Here is a 16,957-nt window from a genome sequence, read left to right on the forward strand (position 1 = left end):
TTGCGTATGAAGTTAAGTTGAAGAACATTTAAAGGTCCTGAAATCTGAGCTTCTTTTTAGAAACATCAACAAAGACCCATTACCAAAGCCGTAATTACGTGGAAATTCCGCAAAAGTTCAAAGTATAGTCTGACATTTTCTTCCAGACCGGAAACCATTACGATAGCCATTGACCGTGGAATTCCGTTCCTGCCTTCTAGCAGGGAAGAAGAAAAGCGAAAATCGATCCGTAACCAAACAAACAAATAAGCGAACACACTACCTGTCTTGCTTGTCCTCAATTATCAGAGATCAGCCAGTACACAAACATAATGCGCTATTACGACAGTCGATTCTCTCTCTCTCTCTCTCTCTCTATCTAAATTTACACACACCCACAATATATATATATATATATATATATATATATATATATATATATATGTATGTATGTATGTATGTATTCTGATTTCTTTCTCATTTTATTATCTTAAGTGTTGAACAAAGGAATATGCATATTTTTAAAATCAGCTGTTACATTGTGGAATTAAAACTGTACAGTTGTATGTTCATATTATAATCATCACTATGGTTTAATGCGTATATTGGCCTCCCGACCCGGAAGGAAGAGCAATGACCAACATATAATTACTTGTGGTTAGCATGACGAAAAAACATAGCTTATGCTCACAGAATATGTGTAATTTGTAGTGTATTAAACCTGTAATAAATATAAGCCTGATATATATATATATATATATATATTTTGTATATATAGTATATATAATATAGTATAGTATCATATAATATATATATATATATATGATAATAAATAAGTTAGTATGGGCCGGATGTACGGCTGGCTATCCGGATCAAAACGGGACCTGGATAACTCATCCCTATAAAATCTACATACATGGTCAGACTTTGGTTCTGTTTGGTCCTGTAGTTTTGCTATCTATAGTGGATATTCACACATGCATACAACGTCCGACCATCTGCTTTGTAAGATATATTATATATATATATACCATATATATATATACATTATATATATATAGATATAATATATATAGATATATGATATACTCTATATATATATATATTTATATATATAATAAATTAGCAGACCAACCTGGTAAATCCTCTCTCTCATTCTTTGCTTCAATTATATTGCCCAGCATTTTTGACATTTTATACATTTTCACCCCTTTTCACCCCACATTCTACTGGGGCTGAATTAAAACTTAAAGGGCATCAGGTGTGTCACTATCACTATTCATCTCAGCGACCTCGAAGACTATGGATTAGACACTGACATCTGTTGTTTTCGGTTATTTTTACTTCTCATTCCCTTCTTGGCCCTCATCCCATTGGTGCCAGTGATTTCTTACCCTCCACAGTATTATTTTCCAAACAGTAAGCCATATGTATACTGAAATTAGGTATGATAAACCCATAGAGTTTATCTAGTTATTAAGTCTACGGACAGAACCAGCCTCATTTTAGGGTAACTCGTCTCACCCCACCCCTTTTTGATGCTAGTCATGCCTTACCCCACAGTATTCTTTTCTAGATAGCACATATGTACACTAAGTTCCATCGAAATTGCTTAATGGATCTCAGAGTTATGCTGGAACATACTCATACATTCCATCATATATATATATATATATATATATATATATATATATACGTATATATATATATATATATATATATATATATATATGTCTGGATAATAATCTCGGATCTTCTGGAATGTTTTCCTTTCCTCTTTGCAGCCCAAGCTCCAAAAATCATACCTTACTTCCGTTTTCCTGGGTTATCGTAATCTTCTTTCCATGAAAAGTCTATCTATGCCTTTGAAGATTGGTCCCTAATGTTAATATTAGTGTCTTTTTCTTCCCTTCCCCGATCCTTCATTTTTCTTTTCCTTTACTTTGGTATATTTTTCCTGAGTTGATTGGTTTCAAACTTTTGCCGCGATCCACCACAAGTTTCAGTGATGCTCCGATCTCTGGCAAGCCTTTGGCCTTCCTTCCATCTTGACCTTGCGAAATCACTCTCATGTTAGACAGAATTAAACAAATTTTTTGTCATTTCTATACTTTGGAACTGTATGCCTCTCTTTTTGTTCCATGATCATTGTTTGCCTGAAATCGAGTTTTCATACCGTAACAGGCTATTCGTTTAAATAAAATAAGTACACTTAGTTTTAAATATTCCCCCTAGTGTATTTCCCGGGCATCTAATTTCCGTAAAACCCAGGAGTAAACTGAGCTCTTCGTGGGAAAGTTGAGACTGTTTACCAAGTGCCGGTTACACGAATCCTTGGCCAGTGGAAAGTGCTTCCCTTCCATGAATATTAATTTCCCCAGCAATCAGCAGGCACTTTGTAGGAAGAAGAAGAGCGCAGAGCAGCATACAAATGACAGTTTCGCACTTAGCGCCCCATCGTTTATCGTGTTTTGATATGTTTCATAAAGTGTGTCAAGCTTCATATTCCCATACTTGATGTATGAAAATTATGAAGTCAAGTGTCTTTCAGTCTGATTGGCGTATTCCATGACCTTGAAAAGTAATTTAAATAATAACTCGACGGGTTTTTCTAGGTTTTATTCGTGAAACCTTTACCGCGTCTCTTTTCAAGGGGCAGGCAGGTCAAAACTAAAAAGTGAAGTTTGTGGATTGTGTCTATTGAAGATTAATGAGCACAGGGAACATTATGTGTTTTGCAGAGCACGACCATAAAATTTAAACCTATACAAATGACAGATATTCAATGCGGGAAGTGTTGAGAACGTGTCGTTAATTTTGTAGTTTAAATATTTGGGAAAAAAGGCAAAGTTTAAGAGAGAGCAAGTTGAGAAGAAAGCAACTAGTTTGTTATGAAAACAGGTCTCAGGCAAGGTGTCCTTATGCTTGTGCGGATGCGTCACGAGTTTCTGGACAGTGATCGGTCAGGTTACAAGCCGAGTGGAGGACTTTGTAGGTGCAAAAGAAGTGATTATAGTGATCTTGAAAAGAAAGGTGGAATGGCTGCTATACATTGAGACGATCAAGAGTTCACTTAGGATAATGAAGATAGATTATAAGCAATGTCAGAAACAAGTTAAAATATGTGTGGAAATGAAATGTTATCAGACAATGTGATTAAGAGTACTACGATTACGTAATTGAATGGAAGTTATGACAGTATTGTCATTGTCATTGATTCTGGTGTCGGTAATGGAAAGAATGGGAGGCTGCTGCCTCACGTAAATATTTTCTAATAACCCATAAGATTATAGAACAAGTGACGAAGTCACTTTAATATGTGAAATGCAAGAAGAGGAGCGGTAACTCCGCATAACCTAGTGAACAGATGGAGGATGCGAAGGTAGGCGAAGTATTTGTTAGCTGTCACTCATATGGCAACAGCTCTTTTTTTCATGGTATTTTATGGAAGTGAGGTGCAGACGCAAAATTCGCTACGATTAAGGTACAGTATGCAAGTTACAGGAAATGATAATATATAAGATCAGCAAGAAGTTTTGGCGATATAATGAACGTGACCTGAGTGCGTATGGGGGAGGTGTATAAGGTGAAAAAAAAAACACTTTATATTCAGTAGAAATTCCCACTGGAAAAAGAAAAAGGTGAGACAGAGAAGGTACGGCACCTGCGGGAGGTTGGCTGGCAGTTAGTTTACATAGATTAAGCCCGTATCATGGCAGCCCTAGCTCTTTTGCCCTAAGCCGGAAAGTGTGCTAAGATGTGGGAGATAGTAGTTGGTCTAGTAGGGATCTCAGACTCTTCTCTACTGTCAAATATGAAGTGTCTGACTGAAATCGTGGCCACCGAGATTAGACCATGATCTCGATGGTCTCGCTAAGCCGGAAAGTGTGCTAAGATGTGGAAGATGGTAGTTGGTCTAGTAGGGATCTCAGACTCTTCTCTACTATCAAATATGAAGTGTCTGACTGAAATCGTGGCCACCGAGATTAGACCATGATCTCGATGGTCTCGCTGAAGTAGCGCCATGAGGGTTTTCGATTTCCACGGTTCAGTGGAGTCTGCTCTATAGAGCTTAATTAAAATGACACTCGAGGTCTTTTAGTATCTTGGTGGTAATACAGATGCTAGATATCAGAAAATGATAATGACCATAAGGACTATAATGATTCTGGAGGCTTTTGCTTAATTTTGAAAGTCAATTCTGTGCAAAGCGTTTCAACCATGGTATTAGTTTGCCCTAGATTAATATTCATAGCTTACTAGATGCCTGTCTTAGATATTTGTTGAAATATTTGGGACTCGGTTACAGTAGAAGAATATCAGTAGCTGTTGTGTGTGCGCGGGCGCCCACGGATGGGCTTTCCGCCATAGTTATCAGCTGTTAAGGGAAACAGCTCGTATACTGGACTTTGAATTCGGCAAAGTTAGTTAGACTCTTATGACGATTATACTCTGTTTTTTTCATCTGTCCATCCGCCTGTGGTGTTTTTGCATGGTAACACTGCGTCCCGGGCTTTAGATAGTTACGCTATGTGTAAGTTTTAGGTAAATAAAAGGATATCTGGGTGTACATTTGCAACTGAAAAGTGTTTTAATAATTTACTGCATGCGAATTACGCCGTTAATATTCGAAACAGGACATTATTATAATCGTTGAATGTAACTATCTAAAGCCCGGGATGCAGTGTTACCATACAAAAACACCACAGGCGGATGGACAGATGAAAAAAAAAAAAATAGAGTATAGTACCTAATCAGAACGTGTGATTGTTGTTAACACATAAAAGGTTGACCTACAGCTGCTTACTTCCACGGGAGTACGCAACTGTAAAAACGAATTAGACACAAGTGAGAAGCCTCTATTGACCGATCATCTTGTCTTTATATATATATATAAAGCTCAAGAATTTAACATATCTATCCGTACGTCAGATATAGGTACATATACATTCTATAGAAAATTTGGCAAATATGTACTTTTAATTAATAAGTTCAATAATGTATTAATATTTTGTTGAATATGCCAAAAAAAACTACCATCATACAAATATATCATGCATTCGAAAAAATTATATTATACCATGTAATTGTTTTTCTATTAAATATGATGCGCCAAAAGCGAAGCTTAACTAACGTACATTGATTCTGTATATCGTAATTGGAACCGAGTCTTTTTAGCAAAACTGAGCAGTAGTAGTACCTGGGGATCTTCTCAATACTTTGTTCACGTGGAAATGCTAACACCCATTGTGACTGACTGTTATTAACAGTTTTTTTTTTTTTTTTTTTTTTTAATTGCTGTTTGAAATAAGATCATATCTAGAGTGAACAACACATAGAAAAGTCGAAGAGAGGAAGATGGGGGTGAACCAAAGAACCCAGGCAACTCTCTTGGTATTAATGTAATGTCTACTCTGCCAAAATTATATGGCCTCGTTTTAACTAATAGACTTGAGCAGTGGTTTATTTATGATAACGAACAAGCGGGTACAAATAAAGAAAGGCGATGAAAAGAACAATTTCTGACACTGTGTCTCCGTGTTGACAATACAAGGAGCAAGGAACATTCTCCTACTACGTATTTTGTAAGGCGACTTTGAAAAAGCCTATGACAGGGTTGATAAGAAGAAACTTGCAAAACTATTTAAAAACGTGAGGGCGTGGATCAGTTATGACATCGTCGATTAAGAACTTTATAGTAACTCTGAGAGTATCATTGGTAATTTTTCTAGAAAGGCTGTCTTGTTTTCTGTGTGCCACGCACTATATTACGCATGGTTAAGTAGTATGTTGAGGATGAGTGGCTTGGTCAGCTCCATTTGTTGCTACTGATGGATGACATGTTGCCTGTCTGTAGTACCACAAGAAAGGGAAGTATTTGGAACTTTCAGTGTATTGCATTACTGTCGTCAATTTCACATGAAAGCCAATCAAAAGAAAACAAAACTGATGTGCATACATGTAAACTATTCGACACCTTTTATTTTGAATGAAACGATTGTTGAACGCTGTGACTAATATGTTTTTCTCTGGAAGCTTATAATGAATGCACCAGTCTAAATGCAAGTAAATGAAGAAATTTCAATCATCCCTAACAAAAAACCAAAATGCTCCATATAGTGTGAAATGAAGCATGTGGATGACAACCTTAAAAACTTCGCTGATCTATGAATCAGAGACCTGGTGGTGTTTAAAGCCTGGTACACACTATGCCATCACGTATCAGCTACGTGATGCAGTAGTGGTGTTGAAAAATATTAATAGCGGCCAAACTGTACTGCAACACTGCTCACTTGTTCTCGCAGTTCAGCTTTCAACGGCAGGATGTCTGCCGATGATGTACTTTGCCAGGAGACTCTACTGTGGGGTGTAGTTGCTCTGTGTGCTGCAAAAAAAAAAGAAACTTTTGAGGAAGAAACGTAGAACCTTGTGGTGTAAGCAATGGCTTTCTCGGCGACTTCCGAAGGGAAGCTTCTATGAAATATTTTTGGAGCTACAAGTCGAAAATCCAACAGACTTTGAAAATTACACAAGAATGCCAATCCTTGCATTTTATAAATTGTTGGAAAAAAAAATTGAACCATATATCTGTAAGCAAGGAGAATGCATATCACCAGGAGCTCGTTCTTGCAGCTGGAGGATCGTATGCAAGCCTCCAATATTCAACCAGGATTTCAAAACAGAGCCTCGGTCTAATCATCCCCGAAACCTGTGAAGCCATCTATAATGTCCTTAGGGAGGATTGAAAGTAAGGTTCAAATATAGGTACAAAGTACACAAATATCTTTTTATTACAAGAAACGCAGCTCATCAAAACACCATAACTTCGGAGCTCCAGACTTCTGTGATGCTTTGATTGCAGACATTTCCCTGTAGAATTGTGTGCAGCTTTTTAGTAATGTCTTCATTCCGCAATGTACAGTTTACAAAACTCGATAACTCTGATTTTATGGTTTCCAAGCTTGCACTCCTGATGTTTCTCATCTTGTAATGCTTGCATTTGATGTTCCAAACAGATGGATGTTCCTTTAGTAATTCAATAAAATGTAATGTTAGTCCTTGTCCTTTCAAGGGTTTGGCGGGTGGTGGTGAGCGGACATCCTTCCCCCTCTGAACGTTGGTGCATCACTAAGCTGCTCAATGAAATGGCTTGGCCCCATCGACACGTTCGTGATGCAGCTACGTGTTGAAAAAACCGTTTTTCAACGCATCCATCTAACACTGCGAGCATCATGATGCACAGTGTGTACGGGGCTTAAATCTGAGGTAGGCTAATGAACCATGCGCGAAGACATTACGTGACGCTGTGAGTAAGAACAATTGTGTGCACTGACTTGATGCAGGCGGAATCTGGAGAATCAATTGCATCTGCTCTGAGAAGAACTCAGTCTGGAGGAGATGACAGCAGTAGTTATATTCATAAAGCTGTTAATAAAGCCGTCGAAGTTCAGTCTCCATTGGGTAAATGCATCTAATAACTACTGCAGTTGGCTCAAGGCCCAATTGTGGAGGAAAGGTGACTGAAAATATGTCTTCGCGCCGTTTGATTTACAAGCAGTTAAATTCAAACTTAGAATCACCAGCAACCAATGGTTACTTCCGTGCTGTTGCAAAACATCATCGGACTTTGCCTACGCTCTGTTCAAACTTGGTTCACACCGACTAAAAATAGAAACAGGAAGATTGTCTAGAATACCAAGGGGATGATCTTCATGTACTTTTACACTGCCTCTTGTTGGAAGATCTGAGAGAAACATTTAATGAAACCAGCTTTACTTCATTGTGCTCAGTGATGACACAAGGTGACGAAATGGAACTGTTTTCATGTTTAGAAAATGAGTAAACGAATTATTGAAATCAATGGATGGGGAATATGGCTGATTATGTGAATGACTTGTTGAAAAACTATAGATTATTGTTGCTTTTCTTTTTTCTTCAGATTCAACCATTATAATAATACTCATATGCAACTGACAGATTTTAATAATCAAGAAACTTGACCCCATAGTTGTACATGTGCTAGCTATCTGATTTTGTTATTTGTATACTTATTCTTTGTAAACATTTCCCGATAAAGTGCCAACTATCTAACTAATGCAACAGTACGGTAAGATCCGACAAAATGAAAAATACGGTAGACAGTGGATTAAAGAGCATCAAGGAAGTGTGGGAGATTGGGAATGCCATCAGTAAATAAAACCAAAGGAAATGAATTAAGTTTGGATAACAGATGATGGCTTTTCATTATAAACACTGAGCAAAATCTTCTAAAAATTAAGGCTGGTAAAAATTAAGGATGGAATGAATGAAATGATGTCAGTGTAACGGGATGGCAGGAGATAATGGACATCTGATCATTTGATCACCTTCATAATGTAACTGATTATAACAAAAATCTGGGGAAACCTACTGCACTAAAGAATTGGGGAGGATGGTGAGGTGGAACGAGGCATTCATTCATTTACGAGTGAACAGGAAAGCAAGAGCAGTTGTAGATACTCCAGTTTGGAAAACAGATGAAATTACAGTAAATTGAAAAGTCAAGCGAGGCACAATATTCGGACCAAAACTTGACTCAATAGGCACGGACAAGGTAAATAAAAATGTAACAAAAAGGCCTCGCACTCATAAGAGGTGTGAAAACAGAAGAGCTAATGATTGTAATTATGTGGAGGACATCACGTTCCCTGACAGGAGAAGGGAATTTCCCTGACTGATTCATGATGACTCAAACTAGCGCGTCACAACTTTTTGGTTATTGACGCCGGCAGACGTGAAGGAGTTGAAGTGGCACCAGGTCACTGTCATAGCTTAAAAATATTGACAAAAAGATCATCTTCAGCACAAAGCCTGAAGAGGCGGAGGTACTCGTTCTAGGGAATAGAGAAGAGGAGAAACGAAAGGCAGAGTAAGAAATGGTGAAGAACAAAGAGTGACAGTGCACACATACACAAAAAAGTTAAGTCTACTGACTAACCAGCTATCCTAGGACTGGCCCGAAGGATTAGATTTTCTTACATGCCTAGGAACCAATTGGTTTCTTAGCAGCGGGATCTACAGCTTCTTGTGGGATCCGAACCATATATATATCTCGAGAAATTAATTTCTAATCACCAGAAAGAAATTCCTCTGATTCCACCCTGGCAGCCGCAGGAAGCGAACTCGGGCTACCAGATGAATAGCCGAGTAAGAACCAGTCGTCCAATGAAGAACTGTGACAGCGCACAAGTACCTGGCAAACGGTCTTCTTCTGAGAGAGGTGAACATATACTAAGTCAGCGATTCCCAACCAGGATTCCGCTTCCTCATTCCATAATCAGGGGTTCCACAAGAAGTCTTGAAATCATACTATAATGGGCGTAATGTCTGTCTGTCTGCTGTCTGTCATTCAATCACGACCAAACGGCTGGTCAGATGGGCATGAAACTTGGCAGGGTTATGGTGGGGACCCCTAAGATGGTTTGTAATGGGGTTTCATCCAACCTACCCCCCTCCTTTGTAGGGGGTGGGGGTGAGAAGGGATTCCCTGAAACAGAGCTGTTTCTGGCCGTGAAACGAGGCTGGCTATTCCCGTAGACTTAGTTACTTTACGATTTTTCATACATAATTTCTGTACATCTTCCCCGGAGAAAGTCGCGAATATTTCAGCTCGGACACAATAGAAAATGAAAATTATCATTAATATCCGCAAGATTTTTTGAATAACTTAAATCCATCGGACTGCCAGTGCACAAAATAAAGTTGAAGACGTACTGCCCGGTAATGTTGCTTTGGAATTTCGATCCTGCCAATGGACATTGCAACGGAACGAGGTACACCATTATGGAGCTAAACTCCCACGTCATCGAAGCAGTGATAGCAACGGGCCCTCACACCGGCAAACGTCTGTTCATCCCCCGGATTCCTCTGATGCCTTCGAACAACCAGTTTCCGTTCCAGTTACAGTGCAGGCAGTTTCCCATCAACCTGGCCTCCTCATTCACTGCAAACAAGTCGCAGGGCCAGACTTTGGATCGTGTTGGTTTTTTTCTGCCGTCACCCATGTTCACGCATGGCCAACTGTATGTGGCGATGAGCAGAGCAACTGACTCTGCCAACTTGAAATTAAGTTGTGGACAAACTGATAATATTGTGTACAAAGAGGTTCTGTAGTAGGTATGTATAAAAATCGCCCTTATTTTAATATTGCTGAACAAATAGTACATATAAATTTTTCACTTTTGCACCCGTATTTTATCACCCATCGTAGATGGGTCAGTTTGCTAGTAAATATGTATTGCAAATGACGCTGATCTGAATTTACAAGACTAGAATAGTAGTAGTAGATATATTATGACTTATATTTAGTAATTTATATGTATATATATATGATATATCTATATATATATATATATATGAGTATATAATGCCTGCAGCTAAGGTTCCCTAGAATATAAAAATTGTTTCAGGGGTTCCGTGAAGGTATATAGGTCGGGAATCACTGAACTAAATATAATTAAAGGATGATAGAAATTAGGCCACAGGGCAAGCTCTGGGACCTTTGGCATTCAGCTCTGAAAAGACAATTGAAGAGTAGAAGGCTTGAAAGGTGTAACAGGAAGAGAACCTCGCAAAAAACCTTAAGTAATGCCTACTATGCACCAGTGAGGTGCACTGACGGCACTGGCTCCCTACGGGGAGTATCTATTATAGGAGAAAATGGAATGAATGAAATTTAAAAATATTTTCATATTTCATAAGGAAAGTGAAGAGATACTATATGGCCTTAGAAATAAGAATTTAATTCTATGACACTGAGGCAGTCTATCCTCTCTCTGGCAGTGTAGAAACATTTAGAGGAATAAAGGACCGTGAAATGGAGGAGCTGGATGGGATACAGCGCAGAATCATGAAAGGATTACTGGAACAATCGTCCCCTAGGCCATATTGGAGGCTACAAACTGAGAGAACTGTACATGGCCTGTTGAAAACAAAACTGAATATAGAAAAATAATGCAGTTCCATTGCATCATAACAGCTGGCAGGAAAAGACTAGCGAATGCGGCAGAAGAAAACAGAATAAGGGAACCTGTTGGGAGGATAAGAACTAAATTAATCTAGAGATCAAACAAACAAAAACAAAAAACATACAAAACACAAGCATGAAAGAGAAATAAACAAACTGGATTTCCAACGAGACGGTAACTATTATAAGTGGTAAAGTGAAGAGGGTGATCGAGATAAGGGTCACTGATTGGAGGCGCACAAATAAATAAAAAGATGAAATGGGTAGGTAGGCGGAAGGCAATGACAATGACGACACTCGAATCAAACACCTTAGAGCTAAAATGCAACCTACCAAGAGTAAAATAAAATGTGAGCTATTTAAATAATGAACATTAAAAGCATTATAGGTTACTCAAAAAGTCAACTAAAGCCATGGTATATGGATATATATATATATATATATATATATATATATATATATATATATATATATATATATATATATATATATCCTTAAATCCACGGTAGAAAGGAAAGTAGAACAGGGACTTGGAACAAGTACTTTCGTAGTATATTCTACATTTTCAAGTTCACACTGAATATAAAAGAAGTTGGTGGGCCTTTATATACAAAAACAGAAGGAGGGGGCCGGGTTACAGTTTATTAATCTGAGCGGCATGTTCTTTAAGCAAAAGAGATAAGGAAAGTGGATCAAGGTATAATCCTGGGTGGAGATTTAAATTCCTTGTTGACGCCCTTCGATAAAGATGGTCTCCAGCAGGTTCCTTTTTCGGTGATCTTTGACCCTGCAGATTATCGAGGAATTATCCCAGTTAATAGCATGGCCTGTCTTTAACCAATGATCTGCAATGCCATTATAAGTTAATTTTCTTGAAATGGCATATTTGTGCCGAGAACATCTTACATTTAGCCCTTTAGAATTCTGCCCAACATAAATCTTATTGCATTCTTTACAAAGAATACTGTATAAAATATTGTTTGGTATTGGAGGGCTATACTTAATTAGTTATTCTTCAAAATATTATTATACTTAGATACTAAGTTAATATCAATAGTTTTTGAAATAGGTAAAGTAGGAATGAAGTTAGGATGAAATGGTATACAGAGAACATTCTTAAATTCTTTGTTGATATTGATTGGGTTAGAATACGTCTTTTTTTTTTTTTTTTGCTTTATTTTACAGTTCCAAAAAAATATGGAGGATAATGTAATGAATCTCCTGCTTTTTGAATAATTCCTGCATGCTTCATTTGATATATATTTACGATTCTGCTCTGGGATGATGCTAATGTCTGGGTTTAGACAACACATTCCTTACTTACCATATGAAATTCCGGGATCTGACTGCTATAAGAGTAAGAAATCGTAACAAAAAAAAAAAAAAAAAAAAAAAAAGGAAGCAAAGGGGATTTGTTACATGAGCTGAAGGCTTTTACTTTAAAAAATTGTAGATAAACAAGTTAGGATAACTTTAAAATAGCATGTATTTACATTAACACGATCAGAGGATAAGACTGAATACTAAGACGTAGCAGATCCTGAATAAATAATCAAGGAACCAGGACATGGGGAAGGCAGCCGCAATCGTTGCGAGAGAATTCCACAGCTAAAGGTCCCTCTGTAACAGAGATGACGAATTAAAGGCCAGGAAAGGCACATAAATATCAAGCAAGGTCAAAGCAGTGCACAGAGGGTGCCAAGGATTGCCTTAACATACGCCTTCCACACAATAAAAGCACTTATTAAACGATACACTGTACTGGCAAAAGTGAGGCTGATATGAACACTTGGCTCTTTGAAACAGAGTCGAAAGTTTACCAAAATAGATACGAAATTCACGTGACTGATTAAGAACATCTATACAGAACACATTACCTGGTCGTTAGGATGGCTTCGACGTCGAAATAGGTTTTGATGGAGACCTAGGATCTAGATAATGGTCGGGCACACGGTAAAATTATACTTGGGATTCGACCATGCGGTACGCAACAATGGCGCCTGGAGGGAGGCAGGCGGAAAGGACGAAGGAAGGAGGCTGTTGGAGAGGAGATGTTTCCCCTTCGGTTCCAAAATCGTCTCTGCCTGTTTCCAGTTGCGTGGGCTTCCCCTCTCCTATTCCTTCCCCTTTTCTATGTCAAGGTCCATGCACACACTCGCGATTTTGCAGTCCTCGTGGTCAAATCAAGGTCACCTGGTCACCCATCTGGGCCGCACCTTCGTTGCTAATCCCTGGCTTCCGGCTGTTTTCATATGGCCCAGGGTGTGTTCTGAAAGAGACATTCCCAAAAAGTCACATGTTCGAACAAGAGAGAGAGAGAGAGAGAAGAGAGAGAGAGAGAGAGAGAGAGAGAGAGAGAGAGAGAGAGAGAGAGAGAGAGAGCAATTAAAGAATTTAGGAAGGGTCAAGGTTCAGCACCATTTTGTCAGTCGCGGCAGTAATGTTGAAAACGTCATGTTGTTTTTATTTAATGGAAGCTTTAGGCAGGGATTGCTTTGCTAATATATATATATATATATATATATATTAATAGTATTAATATATATATAATTTATATATAATATATAATATATATAATATCTAATATATATATATATAGAAAGGTATAAGCCATGATGGAAAGATAAACAACGAAGTTCTGCAGATCTTTCGACTCAACGTCCTTTACATTTACTCATCAGACAAACTGACTTACATGAGAAATTGAGAGTACAGGAAAGGTCGTATAACTGACAGATAGGGATTATAAGGAGATTACTACCTAGAATCCAACACACCTGGAGAATGAGTAACCTTTCCAAACAAGCATAAACATGGGTACAATTTAAGAACAAAAAGATTAAGTCCAACTGGTCAGACACAGGGACAAGACAATTAAAGGATTATACAGGGCGACAGCTGACTACATTCAGATCTTTGGTAAACAAAAACTTATTCACAAAACATTGAACTAAGCAATGAACAACAAAACAGAGGTGTTTTCGCTATTGAGTGTTTGTGATTGTTGTTTAATATGGAGGGACTCTAAAAAGAGAAGCGAATGGCATTCTTGTTAGTCCGAGTGTTTGAAAATCTCTAGAGGTATTGTTGTGATGGTGGCAGGATATGGCATGAAATCTAATGGTACGGTACCAAGCGCCTACTTACGGTACTACGCATCGACTCTCCATCATAAGGGTGTCAGCCATCGCACAGGCTTAGTTTTAAGCAAAATTGAAAATAGTGCCATTAAACTTCATGTCATATCCTGCCATCATCACAACAATACAGTCTTCCGATTCTAAGAGAGTGATTAAAAGTAAATCTGAAGTCAACATTTATCCATATGCTGACTTCAGGAGCGACAATAATTTACGTTTAATTAGGACTAATTATTAGTGAAGGGTAAAGAAACATACGCTATCTTTTTTGGGAACTGTGCAGACTACTGTTTTTTGGCTTGAAGATATTGTTGAAACATTCTTGAATAGTTTTATTGACCATGTTCGAGGGATAGCAATTATTCTTAAAATTAAAATACATCTCTAAACTCCGAACTTCCATGAGAAAGTTATCCCAGTTGGAGCAAAGGGAAAAGGCTCAATGAATCAGAGTTCTGCAAGAATTGACCTTGAAAACAAGGGAACATTAAGAAGGCCAAGCTGTCAAGGGCAGATTAAACTAGCGACTCGAGATGGAATTTCCGTAGGCACCGATACGTCACACCTGCTTAAACAAATGTGCTTAGTCTCTGTAACGGCGCCTCAGTTATGCGTTCTGTGTTTTCGTGGTTTATAACATTTCCCTGGTTTATTTCATTTTGCCTTTCTCCCCACATATGGTACAGTATTCGTTTTTCTTTTCAGTCTTATTTTCACTTAATAAATGTTTACGAATGATTTCATAAAAAAATGTCTTTCATTCGAATGTTGTTGTTTACCTACCTATTTCTTCTTCTTTTTTTTTTTTGTCTTGGCAAATTAGCAAAGAATTAATCTAATTTTATTTCTTCAACGTTTTTACAGAAATTACAGTTGTAATTTCCTCCTGTATTTCTATTGATGATATTCACTCCTAATGTGTTAATTCTTACTTAAAAAAAAAACTGATGCCAAAAAGTATGGGGTATATTTGGTTCTCAATTTGCCAAAATATATTGTGGCATGGTTGTTCTTTAATTTTCTTTCTATTTTTCGTATATTCATAAGTTCACTTTGTCGCGAAAAACCCTCACGACGGGGTTTCCGGTGACCAAATGGTATTGGCAGTATTAGCCTACGCTGAGGGACAGCTCTTGGTCATAGATGTAGAGAGGACCCTCTGTAAGGACAACGCTTATCCACAATTTTCTCTGTATGTAATTCATCATTCGCGTTGTTCTTACTTCCCTCCGCGAGAGCGTTCAGCGGGCTTTCCACCAGTGTATAAAGCTTGTATAACCATATTTTGGATGCTTTGGTGAGACTGACAAACGGACGAATGGCAGCCGCAGTGCAGCTGATACGAGCTACAAGTGACAGACGAGAGCGGAGATCCATGGTTGCCAACGTCCTGGAGGGTATGGCACAGGTAAGGTGAGGTGTAAAGCCTTGACTGAAACGAACAAACCTTTATGTGCAGCTCAAGGGACCAGAGGCAAAGAGCCTGAGCAGCACATCTAACTTACTCTAACATCAGCAACAAAACCAGGGCCTAGCTGGTCTTCAGTTGCAAAGATATGTGACTAAAATGGTTTTGTGTCTGATATGACCTCTAAACATAATGCAATGTGGCTGAAGTGACTGTAGGAAAAGGTTTTGCTGTCGGACAGCTAAGTTCAGAAACACGGGCATTGCGAAAAAATGTGGAACAGAAGATGCAGCGAACATATAGGAAGATGTTGAAGTTGATTTGGGGTATCTTGTTGCTTGAGATGCTGGAAAATTAAGAGATTAAGAGATCAGCCTAGATGGTAAGGATTCCTGATATGATACGAGATTTAAGACCTTCTTCTTATCTTTCCCTCCCTGAATCTTCAACAGAAACCCCTTAAGGGCATAGTCAACAGGCAATAAACCTAAGAGGGTTCCTCAACGAAATTAGCATGCAGAGAGAAACAGGCTTTAGGAAAAGGTGATAAAATAAATAAATAAATGAGAGGATAGAAAATAAAACCAATACACCTGGATTCAGGCTGCGCCAGCAAATAGCAGGAATGAATTTGCTCCTCGCTTAAAGCATTTTGAAATTAGATACTTCCACAGCTGCACTAGGTAAAGTATTCCACCCTTTAGATGTAGCCAAAATAAACGCCTAAGTGAGTAGTATTGAGCATGATACTAGAAAACGAAACTGTTTCTAACCCTTCCAAGTGTTGCAAGTAAAAACACGTAGGTTAGGTAAAGAAGATTGCACAGGATGTTTAGAATTGTGGTATAATTTAGGCAATAAACATGGTGAACTCACTTGACGTCTAGCTGTGCCACAAGCCAACATTAAGTGTTAGCAAAATAAACTTGATAGATGAAATAACTTTATCCAAGAGTTTGAGATAAGAACCAGCTCCAGAAGATCACTGGAGAACAGTACTCCAAACAAGGAGGGAGACAGGAGTTAAAACGTTTAGATATACCTGTTACTTACTACTTGTTGACGGCTTATTCGGATCCAGCACCATTTTTATTGCTCGCAGGACCCCCATCATCAAATTCACAATTTATTCATCAGATGTATTTGATCACACTGCAAATTCCACATTCACTGTTTGATCTTCCATATCATAGCATTGAGTAAGCAAAAAGGTTATAAGTTTCTTTTTTAAAGACTTCAAAAACCATCCAATCTGCTTCAAATCAAGAGGAAGTTTGTTGTATAATTTAGGAGCTGCATATTTAACTGCTCTGGAGCCACAGACTGAGAAAAAACGCGACTCTGCCCACTTGAAAACATCTCTAACTAGTCTTGTACGTACCAAGTGGATTTATTGATTGTGATAGCCTCATCCCGAAACATTCT

General features: G+C 38.1%; 1 protein-coding gene across 2 annotated transcripts in view; it reads left to right on the forward strand.

The window, feature by feature from the left end:
- Window positions 1-2,893: 2,893 nt before the first annotated feature.
- Window positions 2,894-16,957, forward strand: part of LOC135202563 (uncharacterized) — a 40,234-nt gene continuing 26,170 nt past the window's right edge. Inside the window, exon 1 of one of the 2 annotated variants that reach the window (XM_064232057.1) lies at window positions 2,894-2,970. The gene's annotated coding sequence lies outside the window, so the exon portion shown is untranslated. Of the gene's footprint in view, window positions 2,971-2,995; window positions 3,362-16,957 lie in introns of those variants that run through there. The other variant, XM_064232054.1, reaches the window with a different exon arrangement.

This window comes from Macrobrachium nipponense, chromosome 30 (assembly GCF_015104395.2).
Source record: "Macrobrachium nipponense isolate FS-2020 chromosome 30, ASM1510439v2, whole genome shotgun sequence".
Taxonomy (NCBI): domain Eukaryota; kingdom Metazoa; phylum Arthropoda; class Malacostraca; order Decapoda; family Palaemonidae; genus Macrobrachium; species Macrobrachium nipponense.